The sequence below is a fragment of the Poecilia formosa genome, unplaced genomic scaffold (assembly GCF_000485575.1).
Source record: "Poecilia formosa unplaced genomic scaffold, Poecilia_formosa-5.1.2 Scaffold117, whole genome shotgun sequence".
Classification (NCBI taxonomy): domain Eukaryota; kingdom Metazoa; phylum Chordata; class Actinopteri; order Cyprinodontiformes; family Poeciliidae; genus Poecilia; species Poecilia formosa.
Genome location: NW_006800056.1, coordinates 699,450 through 725,777, shown reverse-complemented (window position 1 = coordinate 725,777; position 26,328 = coordinate 699,450). Strand labels below are relative to the sequence as shown.

Genomic DNA, 26,328 nt, shown 5'->3' with positions numbered 1-26,328 from the left:
TTAAAGAAAAGTAAAGTCTTGTTTTTTTTCTCTTGTCCTAAAAACACAAACTACGTAGAGACTGTACAGTCGGTTGAATTGCTGCACAAAGCAGCAATTTGGTGCTTCAATATTTAAGTGTAGAGCAAAAGCAGAAGAAATCTGAGGTGGTTCAGCTGCTTTTTATGGCCCCGTTGTTTAACTGGTCTTTAACATTGGCCACCAAACAGATAACTAGCAGTGCAAATGAAGAGGAACATATCTGATGTGTGTAGTTCAGAGGTCTAATATGGAATGTCATTTTAAAACACCTCTGGAGCTTTTGCATTCATCTAGTCTCCAAAATTCAAAATAGATTTAGGTTTCATTAATTCTTTCATCTTCACAGCTGTCTCCATTGCCTACATGTAAAAATCAATTTTTCCTGCTGTCTAATATTTTATGAAACTGATAAATGTCTGTTGAAGGTTATCCCTTGAGCTTAAGAGGCTGAAATAAAGAGAACAACTTTCTAAATCCATCAAAAATCTGTAATTTACCTAATATTCTCCAGAACTGAAACTCAACGAAAAAAATCGAATCTTCATACAAGTCTGTGAAGATGTTACTTTACGGAATAAAATCCTGTGTCGTTCAGGTCATTTTTATTGCCCTGCCAAGCTCATTAACTGCTAATGTTTGTTTGCCTCATCCCCATTAAAGCCCTGTTCCAGAACAAATGGGCCTCACCGATTGATGCTGCTAGTTTTAACACTCGACATCAGCCCCTGACACAGAAAGGTTCGACTGTGAAAAGCTTTTATATGACAAAATGCTATTTCACAGAGGAGTTCTGATTCCGTCTAAATCAAAGCCTCCTTTTGATTCCCTTCAGTCTTACCTTTTGTTTGATGTCAGAGTTTAGAAAGAAGACTAAAGCTTGAGCCTTCATTTTCTTTCCTGAAGCCTCTTCGCCTGACAAGTGCTGCAACTTTGCCATATTTTTTCCACTGCGTTGTCACTCAGTAATTAATGAATGGCAGCGTGTCCTGTCCTGATGCAACCTAATAGATCGATCTCCTGATACATGCAGTGGCCAAGCAGTAAAAGGTAAATACAGTGTCGCGTTTTATGCAATGCCTGGTGAAATTGTATACAATTATTGAACCCTGTTGGGGACAGAAAAACAAATGGATCCTTACTTTTCAACTGAATAAAAAAAACAACAACTTTATCCCAAAGGGAAATTGAATGTTATAACACATATCATCCAAGCCTTAATAATAATAATTAATTATTAACATCTAAACCAGCCTGGTGCTGTTCTTTTGACTTGTTCCTGACTGGGATCGGAGCTGCTGGGTAAATAATAAATAGTAAAAGAAAGGCAATTCAAATTTAGACTGGTAGCCATTTACTGTTTCTTTTAAATTTGTGTAAAGAAAAGCAGGTGACGAAATACTGTCTTATACATTATTACCAGTGAAATAACCAGTGCAACAATTTGAAACTAAAAAAATATAAAGTTTTGCTGCTCCTTGTATGACAGGGACCATAGATCTCCTAGATCTCACCTATAGGTCACTAACAACAGCAGAGGGAACAAACCGAACCACATTTGTCTCTGCACCACTTGGAGGAGTTAGGGTTTTATAAGACTTCCTGGCAACATGCTTGCCACCATTAAACCATCAAGATCATTTATTTTGTGCTTCACAGCGTGATAAAGTTCATTCTGTACTTGGAATACAAGAGAAATACCAGAATTCCAGGAATGAACCCAAACTTTACTGGGATCTGAGTTGTTTTATGGTTTATGTGGAGGATGTTCACAATCTTGAGTTTTTCTCATGCCTTTTTTAATAAAAAGAGTAAATAAAGATAATTAGCATTTCCTTGTTTCAGCCCAGCTGATTTCAGTTGATGGCTGATTAACAGGTCTTTGCTGAACTGTAATCTCCTGAACCAGGAGCATTAACGCAGAGAGACATCTGGAAAATGCAGGGCAGTGCACCATGAAGATCAGCTGTAGGCTAAAATAATCCAAAATATTAATTCACAAGAATCAGAGGACTTCCCAGATTTCCTAAATGATACAGTTGACCACTAACCGCTCCAGAATCAATGTGAATGTGATAACCGGCTGAATTTTAATAACAGAAACGGATACAGAGATCCGCGTAGAGATCTCCAGGCTGGAGCAGATCAATGATGAATGAGAACTGTTTCATGAATCGATCAACTTCTAGGAAAACCGGCACGAGACCTGGACACATGTTCACATTAACCAGAACAAACACCAGACTGAGACTACAAAACAAAGTCTGGAGTCTACCTCAATGCAGCTCAAACTGGTGTAGATGAAGAACTGTATTCAGGTCATCAATATCTCATTATCACAGGATGGAAAGACAATGTGCAGAACATGCTGATGGCAGTCCAATCCTGGAGGTATTTGGGCTGAGTGGAAGCTATAATGGCCCTGCAAACATTCCTCAGGCTGGAGGAAATGGAGCTCTTGTTAGGAGTTATTTCTCAGCAGTACTTTAATGACCCTCGGTTCTCTTGTGAGTGATTACAGCAATGGTACTCAAAAAAGATTCAGTGTTTGTGTTCATGAGACCAGAGAACACATTATGCACTGGCCAGTTTCCATCCATATGCAATAAAACCTGTTAGAAATTGACCACAATTAGTAATAGTGATTATGTATAGTGAGGAGAAAAAATGGGTGATTAAAAGATAGAAGCAAAATTAGATTTCTTGTACATGGTTCTCAACCTGGGGCCTGCTCTCCCCAGGTCAGGAGTCTTTCCCAGGAAATGCCTGTATTTCAGGCTCTGGTGACAGTTTTTACAATGTCTCTTAGGCTGAGATCAGTCACCTACTGAGGAAGCTCACTTTCTCAGGTTCGATCCGCATCTAACGACCACAAGGAAGGGTCAGAATGCAGACAGACTGGTAAATGGAGAAACTTTGCTTTTTGGCTCAGGTCTTTCCTGACCACAACAGACCAAAGCTGGTGGAGTTCAACTTGCATTGGGAACAAACTTCAAGGTGATCTTAACATGTTTCATTAAAATATGTTGGCACAATCTTATTCAGAAATTTATTAAACAATTCTGGTCATTTGAATGTAGCTTTATTTTTGTGTAGTGGTTTAATTCACAGACAAAACCCGACCCGAATCTCCAGTCAGTCTTCAGGCTGTTTTCTGAAATCAGCTGTTTGGTGTTCAGGATTGGCTTCTTTGTCCTTTGTGTCTCTGTGTTGTCCTGGCAAACTGTCCAGTGTCCCCTATGTCCTGCCAATTGTTCCCTGGAGACAAGAACCAGAACCACACAGCCATGCAAGAACTCATAATGTATAGAACATAGATACCGGGTAGGTTGACATTTTGGTTTGGTAACTTCAAATTAAACAATAGAGACAGAAATCAGTCTTAGATTGGCATGAGTGTCTCTCTTTCAGTTCAGTTTAATAAGTGCCATCTGGAGGCACTTTACAAAAATCATTTCAATCACACACACATTCCAAGTTATTCCACTTATCAACAGTACAGTATGCGCAATTCATTATTCAGAGCAGTTTAAAGTGTCTCTGTTTAGGAAAACTCAGAAGATTTCTAGATGTTCAGCATGTAATCAAGCTTGTTGCTTTTATTTTACTGCCTTAACAAAAAATGTGCTTGTTTACCCATGAACGCCACTGAACTTACACTGTCCTCTTCATGAACCTCCTTCCCTTGAAACTGCGTGTTTGTGTGTGTGTGTGTGTGAGCGTGCGTTCCTGCAACCTAAGGGATCTCATAGCCAGACTGAAGAGTGTTGGCCCAAATGTTCCCTGCTGACTGGAGCCAGTTCTGGTTCCTGGTTCTGATGGTCTGAACAGATGGGTTTGTCGGGGCGGAGTGCTGATGTTCATGGCTGGCTGACTCAACGCCACAGGGCGCAGGAACCAGTATTTTGAAGGGCTCATTTTGCATTTCCTCTTTGATTTAAATAAAAAATATATATTTTTATGTTTATCATGTTCTGGCTGTCAAACAGCAGGCTATGATTATGAAAAAGTAATTATGATGTGTCCGACTGAGCACATCATAGAAAAGTGCCACCAACCAGTAAAATTAGTTTCAGTCCAAATGGAGTGACACTGCGCCGTCAGCTGCATTAGCAGAAAGCATGTGAATGGAAGTTCAGTGCTTACTGTATACATCCATCATTCATTTATCTACGGCGGGTGAGAGAAAACCACCACCACTGAGAGAGAAAATGTGGAAGGAATAAATATGATTTCTATCAAAAGAAGCTCAGGCAGCAGCAGCATGAAATAATTAGTGAGTGGCAGAGCTCCGCCGGGGCTGGGGCTCTGTGAGAGGCTGTGATTCCCCATGAGGAGAGCGGGCCCTAAGCCATTAGCAGTTGACAAAACAAAACACATTAAAAAGCTAATCAAAAAGTGCTCGACGAGCAGCACAGTAAAAGAGGAAATTAATTAGGTTAGTTTGGATCGAGTGTCAGCCCTCTTCCCTGATTGAAATATCTTGATTTTTCTCTCCACCCACTCCAAAATTTTCATTACAAAAATTCCAGATCTTTTTCATTTTTATGGATACTAATAATTTGGGATAAAACCAGACACTTTTTCATCTTGGTTTTGGCAGTTAGAATTTCTAGAATGCCAACATCTAAACAGGAGGGACGCTGGAGGGCGCGACGCGGAGGAACAAATAGCCAAAATGTGAATCGAGATGTTTCATTGTAAATTAAAATAATTCTTTTTTTTTTTTTATGTATCCCATCCTCCTTAACGTGTACACCACCACACATCAGTAAGGTGTGGTACAGTGGGACTGGTGAAGCAGAGCAGGGAGTTAAGTGTTGCACAGTCCAGCCACAACCCCAACTTTAATGTATCTTAGACATACAAACCTGCATCCATAGCAACACGTCATATTACCACACTCGCATGCAAACATGTCGTCTTCTTTGGTTCCCACCCCAGTGCCTGTTAGTGTCATAAGGTGGGGTTGAAGTGGTGAGGAGATGACGCAGAGAACCCAGGTTATGGTGAAGATGAATTTAATGATGAATGTAGTTCACATAGTCCAAATCAGGCAGCACGGCAGGAACAACTAGCACGCAGCTAAGCACCGGTAGCAACTGACAATGAAGACTAAATCAACTGGAACTGACGTCGACACAGGACTTAACCAGTACAACTGGGAAGACGGACAGACAGACACAGACTGCAAACGTTTGACAATTGACAAGGACCCGACAAGGAACACAGACAACAGGTGGGTATAAATACACACGGGGTAATTAAGGGAATGAGACACACCTGGGGAGCAATCAACGGGGAGGACAGGACAGAGACTCACAGGGAAACAGGAACACATTGAAAAACTCAAAAACACACAGAAAACCACGGATCATGACAGTTAGGTTGTGTTGATTTAAGACCCGAATGCAGTGAGGCAGAGATGGTGAATACATTTGAAGTTTTAATAAAACTGAAGAGCAAAATATACAAAAATTGCAAGGAATGTGAGGAGCCAGAGTAGAACAAAAAGCCAGCAGAGAGAAACAGGGAAGTAACAGGTTTAAATGGGAGGAACCAGCCAGGAGCGAGAGGAGAAGAAGTGCATAAGTACTGGGAGAGTGAATGCTGGAACAAAGAACCTGGGCTGGTTAGTTACTGGTTTGCAGGTGTGATTGGGGAGAGCAGCAGGCAGACTGAAGACAGAGAAAGAAAGTGACACAGGGTGCAAAGGAAATGAGTCTGACACTAAAAAATGACTAGACATAAGAAACAGCTAGACTAGAGTAACAAAGAATAACTAGACGCAATAAATATTTAAACATAATGACGTAGAATGACTAAGAAAGGTCTAAACTAAAGTACAACAGAAACAAGACTGGATTAATCAAAGAGACTGTTTTGGGACAAATGAACATTAACCCTAAATTATCATCACTGGCATAACTATCTCTTTTTCTGCCTCTTGTTATCATAAGATAATACTCTGTGTCCTCTTTTAGTAATTATCTCATCTACACTCAATGCCTTTGTATATAATGAAGCAAAATAAAACATCATCCAGCATATAGATAGAAGTCACACAGAGAGAAACAAAGTGTTTAATCCAAACCGAAATAATGCAGCATTTTCTCTCCCTGCAGGCAGAAACATAAGAAGCTGGTTCTGTGACAAACATCTACATCATTAGAATTCAAAGCAGTCAAATCATTTACAGCTGTTCAGACTTAATCACATGCATTATCATTTACACACGGATGGTTTTTCAAGTATAAGCCACATTAGCAAATATCAAGTGACATTTAAAAATCCAGTTCTCTGTTTAGGAAAGGAATATGAAGAGATTCACTTGTGATGCAACCTTAGTGCTGTTATGTAGAACAATGGAAAGGGACAAAGCTGACCTTGTTAAGGTGAAAAAAAGATTTTTACTGTTGAGGCATGGTGATCGCCTGACATTCATGTTTGACCCAGAACATAATTTATGATTAATCTGTGGTTACATCCACAGATTATCTTCAGTGATGATTGCAGTGCCTCATATGTCAATTTATTAAATAATAACTAAATGTTCTGCGACAGAGACGAAGAGAGGCAAATCTTCATAAAGGGATTTTTAAATATAAACCATGGATTCCCCAGGCTTTAGCTTTTAAAACCAAATGTTGTTCTGTTTCACATCATACAACAAAACATGTGCACCAAATGAACGATAATTCCTTTTTTTGAAATTGTGTGCAACTTGGTGAGGAGGGATGGAGAGATGGTCCATGTACAACCGATCCCTGAACTCCAAGTAATGGAGAGATGTAGTTTTGTCATGTGTTTTCAGATAAACAGATCTCTGAAGCTCAACAACTTCTATCAAATTACATTAACTGCTGGAACCTAATTAATCTGTAAGGAATCCTTCCGTCATTTGCTCCAGTAACCGCCTGGTAACACTCACCCATCACTTATGCCCATAATTAGTCTGCTTAAGAAAGAAATTATGTCCAAGTGGTGTATAATCTTAATGGACGTATGAACTGATTCTTTTTCTTGTCAGCCAGTTTATTCTCAACAAGATGTTAACACTGAGCATAAATAAGGATCTCTGGAGGATAATTCTTCATTAATATACAACTCAGTCGTCTTGAAAAATATAAATTTTAATCAATTTTAATGCATTTCTTTGTACAAAAAGTGATACAAAATACTTTTGTACCATCAGTCACGAGAGCTGGTTCTTATGTGTGCAGCAGAGTCACATGACTTCTAACATCCAATAACAAAGGAGAAAAATTGTCTGATTTCTGATAACATTCTAACAGTAAGATGGAAATATGTTGGGACAATGGTTCAATGGTTCAGATGGTTTTATTTATATAAAATGATTAATCAGCTCAGCCTCAGGAAATAAAAAAACCTGTTTGGAGCAACAATCACATATTATGCAACCTCCACAGGATAAAACAATGTTAACAGCTGGGGTTTAGGTTTTTAAAGGTAAACGACTGAATCATGTGACAGAGCAGAAATGGCTACAATAAAAAGCCTATTTTACCCGACTTTACTGGGCTTGTATAATCAGACAGATGGTCGATTTTGCCTCCATCCTTAAGAGAAAAATTATGTTTTATGAAAACTGAAGTTTAACAAGAATGCAAACATTTACTCCCAGACCAGTCTGACGCTCCAGCAGATGACCTTGCAGTTAATGAGCCAACATGGTCACTTTGTGTTGTTTTAGTCTAAACTGAATGACCAAATGGCCAAACTTAATACTCCAAACACAAACCAGCTGTTGCAGATTTACTTCACCGTCCAAATAGGAGGGTAAGTGAAACGCCTTTCTGTTTTTACACTTTTACCCAAAGTGCGTACCATGTGAAATGTTCAATCCACATGAGCTTGAATACATACGTCATTTTTGTAATTAACTCCAGTTGGTTTGTTTGTATGTCTCTTCCTTTTTACGAGACAAAAAGAGCATTTAAGAGGCAAGTCATGGTAACATTCAGTGAGTGTGCTGCGGTATCTGATCTTACCGACACACAGCATGAAAATACTGGAGTCATCTTGGGGTAGTCTGGGTTGATAGTTCAGGTGGAGGCTCTGCAGTGGCTCCACCTGAACACTCTGAGCCTCCTGCAGTTTGAACCCACAGTTAATGTTGAAACAGCTTTCTGGTAGACCTGCAATCAGTATGATAAATGATAAATAACAAGACCTCCTGTGCTTCTCATGGATTAAAGGAAAAGCCCACCAAGGACTGAGACTCCTTGCAGCGCCATCTTTGACCTGTGAAGTAAAAGTTTTGGCTTTTAATAAATGTTTTTTTAAGCTCTCATTTTGAGTGATTATGGAAGTTTTTCTCAGTAAAAGAGCTTCAACAGAGCCTCAAGTTCTGCAGGTTTCAGTTCACAACATTTCACAGGCCCAACTGAACTTAATAGGGAAGTTACAAAACAAGAGATACAATGGACTTTAAAGCTAACGCCCCCCAAAAGATGTGGCCTTATTTATCTACTTTTATAAGAAATTGCATAAAGTATTATTTTTCTGTGTATAGCTAAATGTGTTAAATTGAGAGGAACGGGCTGGCAACGAAGCAGAAGTCTGAACTGAAGCTTGCTGCATGCAGGGAAAAGTCTCTGGAAACTTGTGGATCTCAGGATGTGGGACTGGAAGACAACAGAGACACTTGAGACTGATCCTGTAATGAACTCAGTGCATTCCCACCAGCCCTGCTTAGTCTGCTTTAATTCAATTCTAGTTTGTTTGGGGAGGCGTGAATGTGCAATCAATCTCTGATGTGGACCAAAAATAAAAAACAACAACTCTGGTCCTCCTACAAACCTCAGTCTCTGTACAGTTAAAGTGAACTCTGGTGTAATTCTAATGTTAATGTGAATACCAAGGGGACTGGAGAGCGCTCCGAAAGCAGGAAGGGGGCTATAGCGCAGGGCATGCTGGGTAAATACAACTAAAACTAGTGGGAAACATGACTAATGCTCTTTTACCAAAGACAAAAGAAAAATCTTACAGCTGCTAAAATCTCCACTCCATTATTGTTTGTTTCAGAGGTTTTCATGTTGTTTCCTTCAGTGGTTCTTGGTGCAGCACCAGCACAAAGGGGGAGGTGTTTTTACACCTGATAGACTGAGTTCAATTAGAGACCAAAACTGCATTCACACTGCACTGTGTCAAATGAACCAAATTGTTAGAGCAACCTGTTCATTATGCTTTGAATGTCAATGTCAAATTTATTTATATAGCACTTTAAAACGGGTATAAAACGGCACCAAAGTGCTGTACAAGAACGACAACACAAATGACAAAACAGAGTAAAAACAATACATCAATTAAATGCCAAAGAGTAAAAATGAAACCGCAACCCCGTTATGGTTAAACAGTTCTTAACGAAATAAATAATATGAATATGTAAGTAAGAACAGGGCTGGGATTTTTGCCTGGAGACTGGGACCTTGGCTAGCAGAAATTCTTGACGCTTAGACCATCTGGATAAGAGAGTGTGAGTTTACTGGGGATTGTTTCACCCACGGACATGCAGAGAACTGAACTCTGCACACTGAAAACTAAAAGTAGTGAAAGTAAGTATGGGTTTCGATAGCAGTTTGGCTGGCATGCACTCACCGCTACTGTGAACTGGTTTCACCAAGAGGGAGTAAATGATCACTGCAGTGGAGCAACATGGGATTTGACTGGATGACAGATCTAGAAAATACTGGAGGACAACCAGTCAACTGGTTATTTGTGGTTAGGGTTAAACTCCTCAGTTTGGAGGTGGAGGTGGTTGGGGTAAAACTGAGGAGATGGATCTCGAGCCCTGGAGGAACTTAGGATTTGTTACTGTGAGAGAGATGAAGTTGTAGAAATGCTCCAAGTTGGGATAACAGGCAGTTCTGTACTTGGTGATGAATCCAAAGCTACACCGTTTCTTTCACCACACTCTCCTCTATGATCTTAACTTTCCTGGTGCACTAAATGTATGTCTGCCCTTCAGCTTTACCCCAGCGTGCTTCAGGCCCGGTCAGGGTCCACTCAGAACCTGGACCAGAGGAAGCCAGGAGCAATCCTTTAACCTGAGCATGCTGCTGGAGCCCTGGGCTACTGATAAACTGCAGCTCTGCTGTTATCTGCTGAGGCTCTCAGGACATAAAACCAACAGCAAGGCTGACCTCAGGACCAGAGACCACTGCGAAGCGTCCTTCACCACCTCTGCATCACTCAGAGAGCTGATGTGCAGGAAGATGTGTGAAGACTTGACGCTTCCAAGACCTTTAAATCAACAGACCTGAAACCTCGTAAACAGTCATTTCTGTCTGAACACATAATTCCGACTGCTCACATAATCAATGTCTGAAAGCTTTTCAAAAGCATAAGTAAAAGCTATGGACACTTTACTGGATGAATCCATTCAACTCATGGACTGCTTTTATTAGACACCTTTACATGAGCCAGGGACTCGATTTGTTCCTGTGAAATCCAAGTTAAATGCAAAACTTTCTGACAAGGCTAACAAAGCGTGCAAAACAGAAGCTGCTGCAGCATTTAATCAACTTTATTTTTTCCCTAAATGTAAATAGAACATGGACCTTGATGTTTTTTGATTAATCTTGTCCTTTTAGTCTTAATCTCTTTGATGCTTGTGCTGGATTAAAAACAACCTCAGTCCTCTGATACTGTTATAGATTGCTGCTCCTGCAAACGTTTTCATGCTAATGCAGATAAAGTCATTTGAATTCTGACTGTTGATTTGCTGATGGCTTTGATACTGTTTATCCTGGATGAGCCTGTCTCTGTTTTCATGTGAAAAATCTTTGTTTGCATTGATCTGATTTATCTTCAGGATGTTTAACCTGAGAAGTCATCCCTGGCTCTTGTTTGTGTTTCTCTTCACAGTTTTACCCCTAACTGTCAACATTTAACATTCTGTGTTACGATTAAAAGTAAGTACACCCTCTTAATTTTGTTAAAAAACTTTTTTTTTTTAATTCTCATCGCTATTAGAAAAGCTTCAGAGCTACTGGTCTGAATGATGAAGGTCTCAGTGATCAGTTTTAGCAACATGAGCATTTACTTTTGCTGGTTTCTTTCTAGCTGAATGTAAATCATATCAAGCAGATATAGATGCACATTCTTCTTAGAACATCCCCTAAGTTTAAATCTCATAAGTTTGACTTGTTTTTAACAAGACTGCTGACACTTTCAAAAATACTTGATATGTATCTGATTTAGTGGCATATATGGAAGTGACAAATAACATTTTTGAGGGTAAAATGATTAGAATTGTGCCATTTAGTCCGACATGAAGAAGTTGGATAGCTGCACAGGTCAAAAAAAAGAAGAGAGATTTGGGTTGCATGCTGTGTGAACTTAGCCTTTTATTGTAATCACCTTATTACTAAGGCATCGGCAGTAATTTGTTGAGGTGGATTAGAGACACTTTACAGTCAATTAAACAATACAAAGCATTACTGAAACTCTTGCTGAAACTCTCTGTTGTTTTAACCTGTTAATTATAAATTTAGGTCATGTTCATAAAACTATTAACTCCAACTGACTGATACAGCTTCACTTAAAGTTCCTCCTAAATGTTCCTGAGAAAATAAACTGCCAGCAGGAATGTCCTTGTTGTAATTTCCATTAGGAGCATGTTCCCTCTTGGACAGAGCCGTGGGTAACCACCAGCCATTTTTCGCTTTGTTTCTCTTTAATTCGAAGCTGTCTCACTGTTTCTTCAGACGAGATTGGTGCAGACGAGGTTGGCTGACTTGGTTCTTGAAGAGGCAGTAGGGGGGAAACCCAGCAAAAAGAAGGGGATTTTACATTAAAGGAACGGCTTATCATGAAAGCTGATCAGCCAAGAAGAGCTCTGTGCTCCACCGACTTGAGATTTTTCTTTACTTTGTCGTCTTTGGATGAAAAAAGTAAACTGCATCATCTCAGTGTGAGAGTACAGGATGCAATCAAATATTTTTATTATTAAAAAGCACCAAACTTGCATGTCAGAACACATTCGCTTTCAGTCTCTGATGGAATACATATCCAGACATGGTGGTGAAAAGTCATTTGATATTGCACATTGAAGGGTTATTGCAGGTCTGCATGCTCACCAATTAAATCCAAATCAGACTATTCTTCTGGGCGCTTAACAGTTTTTTTGACAGTAAGTGTAGATATTGACATTTCAAGCCTTTTTTGAAAGAAAGATAATTCCCGTCTTTTCAACTCCTCCAAACCAATTTTTCAAGTGTCAGCCCAGGCTCTCATCTCATATTTCATTCTTCACTTAGCAATTACCCTCCGGCAGGAGAGCAGAGCTGCAGCCTTTCTGGAGAATCTAACAAATTTTCTTTCAGGTGTCCAATAAAATGTGAGGAAAATATCCTTTTGTCTTCCTCCCGTTACTATCCTGGTGTTTTGTAAACCGGTGTGGCTGAATTTCCAGCGTGCTCTGACTTTCCGTCCTGTCAGAGAGCATCCCAATCAGCAGGTTTTCCACAGCCTGCATGAAAGCTCTTGTTATTTGCCAGCACTTCAGCTCTAAGTAGATTACCCCAAAGTGAGCGTTACACAGTTCAGGTTCCACTCGTGCGGTCAGAAAATGCCAGCAGCACCCACGTGCCACACTTACACTGTCCCTTAAAACAAAACAAACCGGTCTGTAAAGCACCCTGAAGACATAAAAATGTTTTTTATTCTCAAAGTTCCAGACTTTCATCCTTTCAGACAACCACTGCAGACATCCGTAGACGCTACAGTGGATCTGAGATAGTTGACTTTTTGCCCTTTTCTCATCTGTCTTCCTTTGCATGGTCGACAGTCTTGTTAGTTTAATATTTTTCTGCTTGTTGAGTCCTGAAAAGGTTCAAATTTAGATTTAAAAAAATGAAAAAATGTTTTGTGACTTGTGGTTATGTAAGCGTCTAACGTCAAAGCTTAGCAGTACCTGGGAGTTCACCTGGTACTGCCAGTGTTGTGGACTGGACTCTCAACACTGATGCTCTTTATCGGAAGCGTCAGAGGAGGCTACCTGCTGAGGAGGCCCAGGTATTCTGGTGTACAGTGGTAACCTTTTTGACTCTGTGGAGCGGCGTCAGCCAGCCATTTTTATGGTGTATATGAAAACAGAAGAGCAGATTTGTACTGAGATGAAGATAAGTGATCATGCCTGCAGTAAACTGTTGTTTACCCTCATCTCCTCCAGTACCCCTCACAGTTGGACCCTCTGTGGACGACTCCTTTCTAGATGCCTGGACCTCGGCCTCACCTTGCCTCTCACAGCTCTGACGGCCTCTCTGCTTCTCACCTTTGCCGTTCCTCGGATTGCTCCGGTAAGAACACCTACCTGGTCACATCGTCAGCCTCCAGCTGGTTGTCCACCCTCCAATGCGTTTCAAGGAGAAAGAATCACTATCCGAACCGCTCACCCCTCCCTGCCCAACCTCAGTGAAGATTAAAAACTAATTCACCCGAGGACTTACCTCTCCTGTAGATCTGTTTGATTCCCATAAATGGTGAGACTAATTCCTCGTCTCCCTCGCCTACCATATTCAACGCTGACCGCTCTCTTTTCATTCTTGTGTGGTCCTGGGTCGATCCTTCCTCACCAGCTGCTTACGGTCCTGCACAGCTGTGCAGTAGGGTTGCACTAGTGTGGCCATAATTGTTTTCCTCACCAGAGCCTTTTGAAAAATAAGAACATTAGAACAGATTACCACTAAACTCAAAATCCTCCAGGATTCTCAGTTAAGTAAAAAATGAAAGACTCCTGCTCTTTAGACAGAATTAATCGTATTTATTATTTTACAATCTAAAGACTTGAGACTTTCTTTCCAGGTTCTGTTTGGCTTTAATTCCAGCAGTACTCTTAACATCTCTGGACAGCAGCGTGTTTACCACCTTGTTGCATCAGCCTTGCTTTTAGCAACACTTTATAAGGGTTTGGGAACAGAGGAGACCAATTGTTGCAGTTTTCAAAGCAGCATGTTTTCCCATTTGGACTTTATGTGAGATTTTGGCTGCTCAGTAGTTCTGACCCCCTTTTTAAATGCATTTCTTGTTCCAAAGTGGATGACAGCTCTGAACTTCAGGGAGACCAAATTTCCTTTGGCATTCTTCTTACCCTGGATAGAAAAAGCCTTTGAAAAGTGCATGTGACATGCTCTAATGATTACAACAAATCACAGGGACTATATTTAAAATACTTTGTGCTGATTTTTTTTCTCCCTAAACGGTGGTACAGTTTGTAGCTTGTTAATCGTAGCAGGAAGGTTCTGGATTCTTCACAGAGTTTACATGTTCTCCTCTTGCACATGTCACTGTTTGGGACCCATGGTCCAAAAACCTGCATGCTGGAAGTTAATCAAACAGGACTTGGACCCTGAACTCTGTCCACACCTGAGGAAACAATGTGAGATGATTGGCAGACTCATTTAAAGATCAGCTTTCAGTTCACACTTTGATGCAGACAGGAAGCGGAGCGAAAGTGAGGACAAACAGGAAGTAAATTGTAAACAGGATGTAATGTGTTACCTGGAAGAGGTGGTCCAAGGAGATCCTCTTCAGCAACATGGATCTCTGTGAACTTAAGTTCTTCGAGGTGTAACAGTTGAGGGGGGAGTGTGTCCTTTGACTTGGGATTGTTTCACTGCAGGATCATAGCGATAAATCCTCTGGGAATCTGGGGATGAAGACGAACGGAGAGTGGAAGTTCAGCTATCAGGGTAAATTAGATTACACACACTAATCCAGTGGTCAGGTTTCACCATGGGGGAGTGAGTGATGACTGTCTCACCCAAAGCTCAGTGGTCAGGTGAAGAGTACAGGTCAGCAGCAAATAAACCAGAAGAGACCCAGAATCCCTGAGGCATTAATCAGGGTTCAGGTTCATGAAGAGAGATTCAGAAATAAAATCAGAGTAAGTCACTGTGTAGACAGGAACCAGGCAGAGGTGACAACTAGAAAATGTAAAAAAAAAATCCAATCTTTTTCTAATTGGGGATGCCACGTACTGAATAATATAACGTCTCAGACTGCTGCACTCCTTAGTGTGGAAGTTATTACTGTGGGAAGAATGTGGAAAGTTAGTATCAGTGAAGTATGGAGATGAAAGAAGATATTAAAAATAAAATGTATTTTCTATTCCATGTTTATGGTTCATTCAGGCTGCAGGAGTGGAAAACTTCAGCAGATAACATGAAGGCTTCAAAAGTCTGTCATGGATCTCTGAATGTGGAAAGTTTAACCTTTTAAAATAAGGTTAAGTTTGGGCAACGCACATGGAGACGGTAGGTTTTTTTCTGTCAGCTGTGCTGTGCACTATGCTAACATGACATGCTAAAGTATATTTACCTTCCTCCAAGGTTTCACTGCCACTGCTCTGTAACACGGCGTTAGCTAGCCTTTGCTACTAATGCTAATACTGATGTGACGACTGCTCACATGAGAAAAAAATCTGGAATGCTTTTCTTATATCTGTTTATATCGTAGTTCTCAAAGAGAAATCAGAATCAGCTAATACCAGCATCGCCAGGTAAAATTAGTTTTTACATCCGGAGGGAGAGAGAGAGAGAAGGATGGATGGATGGATGGACGGATGGACGGATGGATGAATGGACGGATGGATGGATGAATGGACGGATGGATGGATGGATGGAACGAAGGAACGAACAAACATTTGGGCAAAGAGGAGGAATAACTTCTGGAAATACAGACACTTCTTTTTTTCTTTTTGTTTTTTTGTCTTGTAGCGCCTTTGTTGGATTCTTATGGGTTGATTGAAACACTTTAAGGTTTCCATGAGCAATTCTAATACCAAAAGACAGGGTTGTCACTTTAATTCACAGTTTTCTTTACATGTACAGATTTTGTTTGTGTAAAATGGGAAAACTAATACAGCTTTTGTTAGAAAGACTTTAGTAGAAGCAGTCTGAAGCAAACCATTTAGGTGACTTTCAGTCAGACTGAGGCGTCCCTCTCTGTCTGAAGTCTTAGACCTTCTCCAGTCTGACCACAAGCAGCCAGTGGGATCTGACCTGATCTGGGCGCTAACGAAGAACTTCAGCTCCATCAGCATGGCCGTCTGTAGCCGGCAGTCTCCCCTCTCTGCTTCCTTAAGATGGATGAATGAAGGTGGAAGGGTTCTGGCTTATTAGATGGAGGAAAATCCCCCTCTTCCCTCCCTCTCTGTTTGATCTGCAGCCCCACCGTCTCCCAGACTCTTACATCACTTCTCCCAGATGTTTGCAAAGTGTATCTCATGTCAGAACCATTTATTGAAGGAAAGAAAAAAGAGAAGGAAAAGACAACAAATAAGCGAAATATTTCACTTCAGATAGCTTTTGATGTTACATTCCAGACAACTTTTTAACTCCAGCTACTTCAGTGATGTTTATTTGCAATAGGGAATGCTTGTGAAGGCTCTGTGAAAGAGCAGTAATAAAGCAGTAATAGTTCACTGTGTGAACATAGCAGGGGTCTGCAACCTTTACAATCCAAAGACCTATTTCTGCCCTCAAGCCAGTGAAATTAAACTTTAGAGCCGCAAATGTTACCTGACCTGTAACATCAGACAAATTATGATTTTTGATAAATATCTGCAAAAGGATCTTTCTGTGAGGGGTTGATATGAATAAACAGTTTTTAACCGAAATAGATTCAGATCATACTACGGGTACTTTTAGTTTCACTCGGTGGTGGAAACAGAGAGAAACAGCTAACAGCTGCATTTGTTTTATCTGTATTTAAAACTATTATTTGCTTCTTCATTGGTTTTAGTCAAAGTTTTTAAGAGCATTTACAAAAGGTCCAAACTGCCTCTTGAAGCTCTTTTTCTCTCCTTAGAGATCAAGCTGTGACCGTCTGGATGTCGCTTTTTCTCACTTTAATCAGTCTCTGTGTGACTCTTGATGCGCTAAGTCCAGCTTCAGTCCACTTCTGTTGCTCAGCAGGTCAGGGTCATTGTAGCTGCTGGTGAACTTTTTCCTTCCTCTCAACTCTAAATATGCTTGAATATAGCAGTCCGTAAACAACCAGTTGCTTTAGCAATAAACCTTTGAGTCTTCCCTGCTTGTAGAAAGTCTCATCTGTCCAGCCAGCGGTCCTGGCTCAGACTGGGACCATCCAGGGTCACCAGCTGTTTGGAGTCAATTAGCTGGTCAGGACGTGACATCATGAGGTTTCCATTTCATTTTTTATAGTTTAATTTTCTGAGACATTGAATTTGAGTAAAATAAAAAGCAGTGAAATTTACAAGAAGGAAACGCTTGAAATATTTCACTACACATGAGTTGAATCTGTATATTAGTTACATTTTATGAATTGAGGGAGAAAAATGGGAAAGATTTTCCATAATATTTATATAATTTTGCCTGCTGTTCATTTTCTGAACCTGTTAAAATTGAGTAAAGGTAATTAGTTGTGTTCTGCAGTGGAATTTATTGAAGGGTATCAGAGTAAAGGAGTAGATATAAACGCATGCCACACTTTACAGATTTTTATTAGTAGGAAATGGTTAAAAAACAAACATTTTAATTTCCCCATTATGATCTACTTTGTGTTAATGGAATCCTGAAGTTTGCAGTTGTGATGTGACAGAAGGTGAAAATGCACACAGGGTAGAAAACCTGAGTCTGAGGGAAACATGGCTAATGAAGCAGCAAGCGGAAGGACAGGGTGCCTCACCGACGGCCGGAAGGCACAGCAGTGGATCCAACAGGAAACAAATGGACCAGGTGAGGAAACGGCCGAGAGGTGCAGTTAGACTCAGGAGAGACAGAGTTGTGAAGAAGATGGGACAGCTTTGGGAGGGCTCGTGTTTTACCGAGCTAACTGGTTGCATTAGCAGTGACAGGGATGAAAGAGACCCAAGTCTGGGCTCTTTCCAAGCTCATTAAACACAGAGCCAGCCTGAAGGCCTTCCCCACCACACAAACGCAGCATCAACTCCCCAACTTTCCCGTTGTGACACACTGGAGGGGGCATTTGTCACGCAGAATACGGTGCAGCCGGTGACCAAGGGCGCACAGACACAACCGGCTGAGCAGAGTTACGGAGACGCGTTGAGTTTGATGTTGAATGTCACTGTAACCGGCCTCCCTCGGGCTTTCTGTCTGCGTGGGTGTGCGCCCGTGTTTTAGATACGACTGTGAGCGAGACCGACTGCGATTTTCCTCTTTGAAGACGGCAAGAGCCCAAGACATTCCCATCAATTAGCAGCGCAGTTGTGATGCAGAGTTTTTACAGAGAGCCAAATATAAGCGTGTTGACGAGGCTCCCGATGTTCTCCTTCCTCAGGCTTAAATCACGGCTTAATTAGGTAATGAATCCTGACTGGAAACGCTGACAATAGAAACAGCCACACTTGTAGCTTCAGCGTCTGACACGAAGACCTCAAATGTTTTTCCGGCTCAGATTTAACGCTACGCTGTCAGAGAGTCTCTTTAGGCCTTTGAATCTGATTGATGCAATAAGCAATAATAAGGTTGAATGGGTTATTCTCACAGACATGAAACTCCCCAGTAATTGATCTGCTTTACAACATAACATATATAACATGAAACTCTTGTCGTATATTTTATTTTGCTTTATGTGATCAAATCCAAATAAAAAATGTAGCAAAGTGATGTCAGATAAACAAAACGTAGAAAAACAGAGAAGCTGATATATATTAAAGTGGTGTGTGTGTGGTGTGTGTGTACAGTGTTATGTATTTCATTCACTGCGTTTTGGTGATAAATAAGCTGCTTTTCAAACCGGGAAGGAGCAGAGAACATGTCTGTCATGTTTCTGGGTAGTTTCCTCTGACACGTAAAACTGAAGGGCCTCTTACAAAAAACATGAAGTCATTTTAAGACTTTTATGCATATTTACCAGGGCAGGTGTGGATGGTGCAATAGATCATGGACTAGAGCTCATCATCTCATCTCAAATTAAAACATTTCTTAACATTTTTACTGTTTCATTGTTCAAAATAAGGCTAAGAAAGAATTATGCTTCCAGTCAGACTTAAAGTAATTTTTCCATTGCTGTATCAGGATTCATATTTGATGCTTTTTAATAGAAATGTGTTGCTGTTGTCAGTGAACAGATATGATCAAACCCGGTGAGGACGAAAGCAGCTGAAGGCATTTGTGGAGGGTTTAGAGGTGAAGGGGATCCAGGACGGTCTGCAGGTTGATGAACACATCTGGTTTTAACCTGCAGCTTGTTGTTGTTTCCTGTTTCCCTGATTCGGCTGGGAGCCGTCATGATGGGACGCCTGTTCTTTCCCAAGGAACTGACCGTGTTTGGTAAACGATATCTACATTTCTTTCACATTCAATAATAAAATGAGAAAGACATAAATATGTTTCATGTTCTCCTGGATAACAGTGTGATCTGCCTGAATCTAAAATGAGTCATTGGCTGAATTCTCATTTTCTGTAGAAGTCAGATAATGAGTCTCATTTCAGCCTTCTTCTAAGTTTCAAAAAGAGATCTTAAACTCAAATGATTTCCAGATTTTCTTAATGTTTGTACATTTTGTTTTATCTCAGGCTGAGAAATCAAAGAGTTTTTCTTTTGATCTCAACCTTTCCTGCTGCAGGGCATCTGTAAACTCAGGTTATTAATCTCAGTCTGATCTCATGCAGAGGAAATAAAAACTTTGTACTTTCTCTCAGTGCCGTCTCCTACAGTATCTTGTTGACTGTCATCGTTGTTCCCATGTCATGATTTCTCCATTTCCTGCCATGTTTCCAGCTGATCCTCTGTTTCTGGGTTACAATGACATCCTCAGAGTTTTTGGATCACAGAGCTCTACAGACGGAGTGAACAGTGATTTTCCTGATCATTGAAGTAGTGAACCTTCCTCACCACAGCTCCCTGTCTCTTGGTTTCCAGCGTTCCCTCCTCAGGACGGTCCTGCAGGTGAAACATTCCCCAGTAAACAGACACAATCCATCAGAACTCCAAGTGTTCCTGACGAGAACGGGCCGAGTCTCTGAAGAGGATTACAGAGGAAACCACCTCTGCAGGTAAACATCTACTTCCTGTTTGTGATGCCAGACACTCGTCTGACCCAACAGCTCAGTGTGTAAAGTCTGTTTAAACATTTCTTAATGTGAGTCTTAATTAAAAAAAATAAATAAAAATCTTCCATGACTTTATTGTATTTTTAATATACATTGTTAAAAACATTTTATATTGAAAAGGTACAGTTCAGTACAACACAAAATAAATCTGAATTGTATGTTTTAAAGTTTAAAGCCTGGTAATCTTTGCAGTCTCTTGATAACGTTAAAGGAAAACTGTATGATGTTTTTTTACATTTCCACGACGACAGAAGGTTTCATTACAACCCTACAGGTTTCTCCCAGTGGATGAAGTGGAGGAAACCTCCAGTTTCGGGTAATTGAGGTTTTTTAGAGGGGCTGACTCTGAGCCTCATCTGGTTGAACCACTCAGTCAACGTGCTTCAGCTGGTGAAGCTCCTCTGCAGAGGAGCGCTCTGTTGAAGCCTGGAAACACTCGTGGTTTTTGTGCTTGACCAGAAACTTTTTCTGTGAAAATGTTTTCACTTTCTGTTTGTTAGATTGCATTTTTAGAAGCTAAATTTGAACAACTTCAGGATTGTTTCAGTGAAATTTATTCTGGAATGAACATCCTGATGGAGCGTTCGGATTCAAGCTGGAGTTTTCTCCTTTTGGCATGAAAATAAATGCGTCATATTTCAGCCTGGAGTCAGGTTATGGAGGGTGTGTGTGTGTGTATGTGTGTGTGTGTATGTGTAGGTGTGTGCGTGCGTGCGTGCGTGTGTGTGTGTAGGTGCGTGCACTGGCCTCTGTTTCAGATTTGTTTCTGGGCTGAGGGTGTAGCTCTGAGCCGCACAGAGACGCGGTTGGTAGCAGTGTTACAGGAAGACGTAGGAACATTTTTATCAGCTGAAATAAACTGAACTTGAACGCATTTTGTAACTAGAATTAAACTACAACGTGTATGTAACCATTTAATCCGTCTAAACATTTCTGGAACTGAAATTTTTTGAAAAAACATTTTTTTGAGAATGAAAACCTTGTGCAATGAAAAATGATGTTTCCTGTAATACAATGAGAGGACTAAATCCTGAAAATACCAACTGGTGCATAGAAAAGCTTTCGCTAATTTTCAATGTATGAAATCAAATTATTACGATAAATGAAAAACTAAAATTAATCTCTGGATTTTTATGTCTCCAATAAAGAAATATGAAGACCAGTTTAATGTAATTGGGTGTTTAATTCATCACATGTTATGAAAGCCTTAAAACAAAATAACTTTAGACTTCATCAAAATGTATGAAATGCTAAACTGAACTGAACTCATTTAGGACATAAAGAACAAGCAGTTTAAGTGAATTAAATTCATGTTTGTATTGATATTTTAATAATTTCTCTAAATCATGAATCCAGCTCCACCTCTGATAATAAAAGGAGAAAATACTGCAAAATAAATAAAAGTTAAAGACAAATACAAAGCTTAGAAGAACAAAAAGAAAAGTGACCAATTAAAGCCTTAAACGAGACGTGAGCCACAGAATATTAATATTATAACTGACATGATGAAAAGAGTGTGGGTTTTTCTCATAAGCATTCCTTTAATTCCCAGTTCAATCTCTCCTCCTACCTCTGAGTCATTTCTGCAGCTGAAGATTTTCTGTATAACCTCTAAGACTGCAGCCTGTCCTCATCCGGTTCAATAAATAATAAATGGGCCTGAATTATGCACTAATAAAAAGGCTCATTTTGGAATATTTTATTTTTAAAGTTTAGAATTTCAAAGTTTTTCTGTGCTCTGCAGGGACTCTTGGTTCTGACAGATTCAGGATGTTTTTATTGGTATTATGGTGTTTAGTGTCCTGATTACTGGGCTGCTTTTTCAATCAAATTGAAAATACATGGAGAACTTTGAGGAGAAATGAGACTAAAACACTTGATTTAGGTGTATGACAGAAACTTACAGTTCTTATTTTTCTATTATTTCCCACTCTGATTAATCTGCTGCTGGAAAAAAGCACATACATAGCTCGGTTGACAATTCTTCGGAGGTCATAGAAATACTTGAGAGCAGAAAAGCAGCCATTGTTTGGTTAAACACAAAACCAGAGAAAGCAGAATGCAAGATTAGAATAAGCATCTGATGGCGTTTTTACAGGATTGTTTTGAAACTTTCACAGCCATTTATTTGACTAATTAACTTTTTCTAAAAGTGACGTTTACATTTTCTTAGAGGTTCAATAATAATGTTCAGACAGAGGCAGTTTGTAGAAAATGTTTCAGAGTTTCATGCAGCTCTTCTGGCCCGGGTCCGAGTCCCGCTCCGGACCCAGTCTCATTGATGCAATCACAATATTCATTTACAAAGGCATTAATATCATGAAACATTCAGCTGCAAGGACATGCCTGAGGGATGAGGGCTTCTGGCCTGATGGAGGTGTGGTGCTGCTGACGGTCAGTCCGGGTCTGATGCTGTCGAGACGTGAGCTGGACTTCAGACAGAACCTGGAGCCAAAACTGAACAGCTGCATCCTGTGACAATCGGAGCAAAGAGAAGTAAATAATATCTGCATAACTGCTTTCTTCAGCAGACGATGTGGAAATGCTTTTTGTCAGACACAAAATGCTTGGCCACCTGGCCGGAACCTGGAGGTTCTGTTAGAAACAGTTGGGTTAAAACTTTTCTGTTCTACTGAACAGACCTCAGGTCAGATAGAAGCCACTGGAAACAAAAAGAAATTCATTACTCAGCTCACCTCATGGAAAATGAAACGTCTTCAAAACTTAATATAGTCTTCATAGAGGACCAAGTGTTAATAAAAATATTTCATCTGGGGAAAAAGTCCCACAGAGAACAGAGCGGCGCTCAGAGGGACGGTTGCAGTGTCATAAAGCAGCTTCCCTGCTGTTCAGAGAAACAAGAAAAGTCAAAGACGTTGAGGTGACCCATGGAGCTGAGGACTTTATATTTCTGTTTGTTTATCATAGTCATGAAGTCTGAAAAGTTCTCAGCTTGATGATATTCTAGGGGCGTAGTTAATATACAGCCGAGCCTGTTGGCTCGCCATAAGGTAGTTCCAGCTTTAAGTGCCCTCAGGTGAGTCATTCATTAAAAATTCTCCCTGAAACAATCTGCATAAATCCCCTTTATAAAAACAACATGCACTCTACCTGAACGCCATGCGTAGCCTTAATTAGTCTGACATCCTCTGTTATTTTTGGTAGATAATAAAAGTTTAGTCATCATTTTTAATGAGCATCAATTTTTTTAAAACAAAAGCCTTCCTTTAAAACTAACCTGTAAATATGCATCAGTCTGCACCAACAGGCTGATTTCATCCCTGATTAAAAAGTGTTTCTTTAAGTTTTGCCTTCATCTAAAGTTGACTTTCTAATGATGTAACACAAAGTGGAGGAGCGTTCTGCCTCTCCTCTCTCTGTGCAGTGCGTCTTTGCATCTTCTCCATAAGATGACCCTCCCTGTCTCCACATCTCTCCCGGCTCTCATCATCACTAATGGTGCAGCCCGCAGAAACCACAGCGAACACGCCATATGCTGCTTGCAGTAATCGGCTCATTAGGTGCCAAGCCTGCCCGCTCTCGGCCTGAATGGAAATGTGAAATATCAGAGACGGCCAGATGCCCCTGTGCACTTTCACATGTGCAAAGCAAACAAGCATATGTGCACGCATAAACGCCGTCACATGTTGAAAACAATCTGCTGTGCATGGGCAGCGTGTTGCGTGTGCGGTGGAGGGTTTCATGGATGATAACGACCGTCTTGCTGCGCCTGTCTTGCTCAGCCTCCTCTTCATTGTGCCGAGTCTTTTATAGAGATGTCTTAATTTTTCAAAGAGCTTGGGAGCATTATTAGAGTGTCTCTTTTGTCTGGCTGACGGAAAGTGAGAAAATAAGACGATTTGTACAGTTTGTGTCTGGCGTTTTATTAGCAAGCTGCATCAGGAAATCATGGTTATTGATCATGAAACAGTGACTTTGTTTGTATCTAGTTTTCCCCCCAACAAATAACTAAAAACTTAAAGGATTGCTATCGAATGTCAATTTTGACAATAAGTGATGAATTATTCTTTTAATGCAAACATAAGCTTCCTTCAAAACTCAATATTTATTCCATTAATGCTCATTTCTAATCCACTTTTTCACTTAGCCGTGTGTCTCTTGATCTGTTGCTATTTGCAAAGATTTCACATAAAACTGAAAGACCCAAGAGCTCCTCTCTTCAATCAATGTTCCTCAAACATAAAACAAAGAAATCTGACAAAAGCATCTGAAAATGAAAGCAATTAAAAAACTTAATAAAGGAATAAAAAATAGTGTACATGTGTTTCAGTTTGTGCTGAATATCATGAAGCCATTAAAAATGTTCTCGGCAGTTTTGCACTGAGCCGATTTCTGATCGAACAGAAATGCATCCAGACCCGACATTCATCAGTTTATAGAACCGCGTCGATAAACGGACCGACCTCCCTCACAGTCGCTACCAGACACCAAACCTCCCACCACTGTTGAAACTGGAGCTACACAACTTAAACTGAGCCAGATTATTTTTACACCTAAACAGCTTAGAACCACACAATGAAATAAATATTACATTTCTTTTTTAAATCATAAGCTAAATTTGTCTGCCCAGACAACCTCTTGCTAAAACAGGTATGCGTCTGATAGGTCAGTGGTTTTTAGGTAATTAATTTTATCCAAAACTAATTATGGATAAAATATTTTTTCTTTGACTGTGAGGACAATATTTCCCTCCAGTTCAGCCTATATTGCCAGGAGAAACTCCTCCTTCCTGGAAGCTGTGCATGAAGACAGTTTAATGCAGAGCATTATGGGAGTTAGAGTTTTTATCCCGTCTGTCTTACTCTGATCCAGTCCTTTTGTTTCTTCCATGGTTGGGCCCCAGGAGACCAAATTCACCAAAACAGAACTAGAGTTTATTTCACCAGATTCACAAGAACATTATGCAGTTTATTTAACTAAGTGAATTATTAAGAACAGATTCTTATTTCCAAAAGGCCCTGGCAAGTCTGTCCATCACTATGTGTCACGTTAACTTGCGCCAATTGTGGAATCATCATGAAAACCAACAGAAGACATGATTAGGAATGGAAACAAATTGAAAGTACCAGGTTCAGAGGGACAGAATGCAGCTGGTAGTAAAATGATTACAGGCTAAAAACCACACCATGCTCACCCGGCACAATGTTTTTCTTCTCTTCTGATATCAATCAACTGGAGTTGTCTCCTCTGCAGAAACCTTGAGTTAAATGCATCACAAGCAGATAAGCCTTCATTTCTAATGAGCACACGTCTGTATGCAGGATAAAAACCTAAGGAAAGGGTTGCATAATACAGGAGCCCTCATCCTCCATGCAAATCAATTTCTTCCATCTCCTCCAGCAATCAGAGACGTGGACAGGTGGTGGAGGTTCTGAGGCTCCCAGCGACTAAAAGCTCTAGAAACAGATTCAGATTTTTATGCCGGGTCATGATGGTTTTGAAGGTAATTTGACTGAAATCTGTAAAACAAAGACGTGGCTGTTTGCTGCAGCTTGTTTTGCCTCTCCGGTGTTTTGCATATGGCAGCTTGACACCATCAATGCATCTTTTTGCAGAAGGAGGGCGTGCAGGGAAGGCATGTCTCATGAAAAAGAAACCCCTCAGAGGGAGAGGCAGGCATTTAAAATGCCTGGGCTGCACCATCAGCATTTGAAAAAGCAATTGATTGGACCACCACTGCTGTCTGAATCACAATCTCATCCATTTCCCTCTGTTTCAGCTCAGGGCATGATGATGAAGAGGAGGAACAGTTACAGAGTGGAGCGCTCCCAAACACATTACGCCACCTCACCGCTTCCATTTTAAACAAGCTCTCCTATATTCTCCTCCAACACCAGATGAGGCAAAATTCAATAAGATTTGATCAATAACTCAACAGTTTGTTTTTTTTATAGTCACCTGAAGAGTTTGACTCCAAAGGTTTGAAGCAACCTCAATCAGCACAGCATGAGAAATGATTTAACAACAACAAAATGACGCTCATGTCTCAGGTAGAAACGATTCATTGCATTTCAGATCCTTGATTTTTTGGTCTCACTGCTGATGAGCAGCTAAGAAGCAAAAATCCCCTAAATACCTACAAAACATTTAATCATGGAGCATTTTCAAATGGTTTACTTAAAAACTTGCAGATAAAATAAAATAGACATTTCAAATTTTCTTCAGGATCCATAATAGCAAAAAACAGCAACAAAGCATGTTGTCTGGGGAAAAAAAATAAAAA

General features: G+C 40.3%; 1 long non-coding RNA gene across 2 annotated transcripts in view; it reads left to right on the top strand.

The window, feature by feature from the left end:
- The window catches only part of LOC103143888 (uncharacterized), a 31,361-nt gene extending 5,640 nt beyond the window's left edge, over nt 1-25,721 (top strand). Inside the window, exons 3-7 of one of the 2 annotated variants that reach the window (XR_476850.2) lie at nt 13,217-13,343; nt 19,908-20,027; nt 20,359-20,400; nt 25,446-25,548; nt 25,661-25,721. This is a non-coding gene — a long non-coding RNA (uncharacterized LOC103143888). Of the gene's footprint in view, nt 1-13,216; nt 13,344-19,893; nt 20,028-20,358; nt 20,401-25,445; nt 25,549-25,660 lie in introns of both variants that reach the window. The other variant, XR_001663126.1, reaches the window with a different exon arrangement.
- Nucleotides 25,722-26,328: the final 607 nt, after the last annotated feature.